Source organism: Hylaeus volcanicus, unplaced genomic scaffold (genome assembly GCF_026283585.1).
Source record: "Hylaeus volcanicus isolate JK05 unplaced genomic scaffold, UHH_iyHylVolc1.0_haploid 12192, whole genome shotgun sequence".
Classification (NCBI taxonomy): Eukaryota; Metazoa; Arthropoda; class Insecta; order Hymenoptera; family Colletidae; genus Hylaeus; species Hylaeus volcanicus.
Genome location: NW_026533142.1, coordinates 478,653 through 479,104, shown reverse-complemented (window position 1 = coordinate 479,104; position 452 = coordinate 478,653).

Genomic DNA, 452 nt, shown 5'->3' with positions numbered 1-452 from the left:
GCACTAACGAAATACTATCGTTTTCTATAAAAAAAATTAATTTTTGAGAAGTCGGGTGTCAAGTTCACAGAGCTACCCTGTACTGGGGTTAAACGCAGTTAAAACAGGACTGTCCGTTAAATAATTAACTATTTTATTTCTAATGTGCGTGTGTTTTTCTGTCCATCGAAAGGTATTATTTTGCGAGATTAAAAGATATAATGGTGCTACTAATTGAGAAAATTTCGGTATGAATTGGCGAAAATACGATGCAAGACCCAAAAACTTCTATGTATTTTTCGTGGATTTGGTCTTAACTCTCCTGCGCATATCTCATAACCCAGAAAAACAATCTTTTTTACTAAAAATGTGCACTTTGAGAAATTATGTGAAAATCCTGCATCTACTAGTTGAGTTATTACTTTTTCGACATTCTGTATATTTTCGTCAATCGTTCTACTCGGAATTAGTAG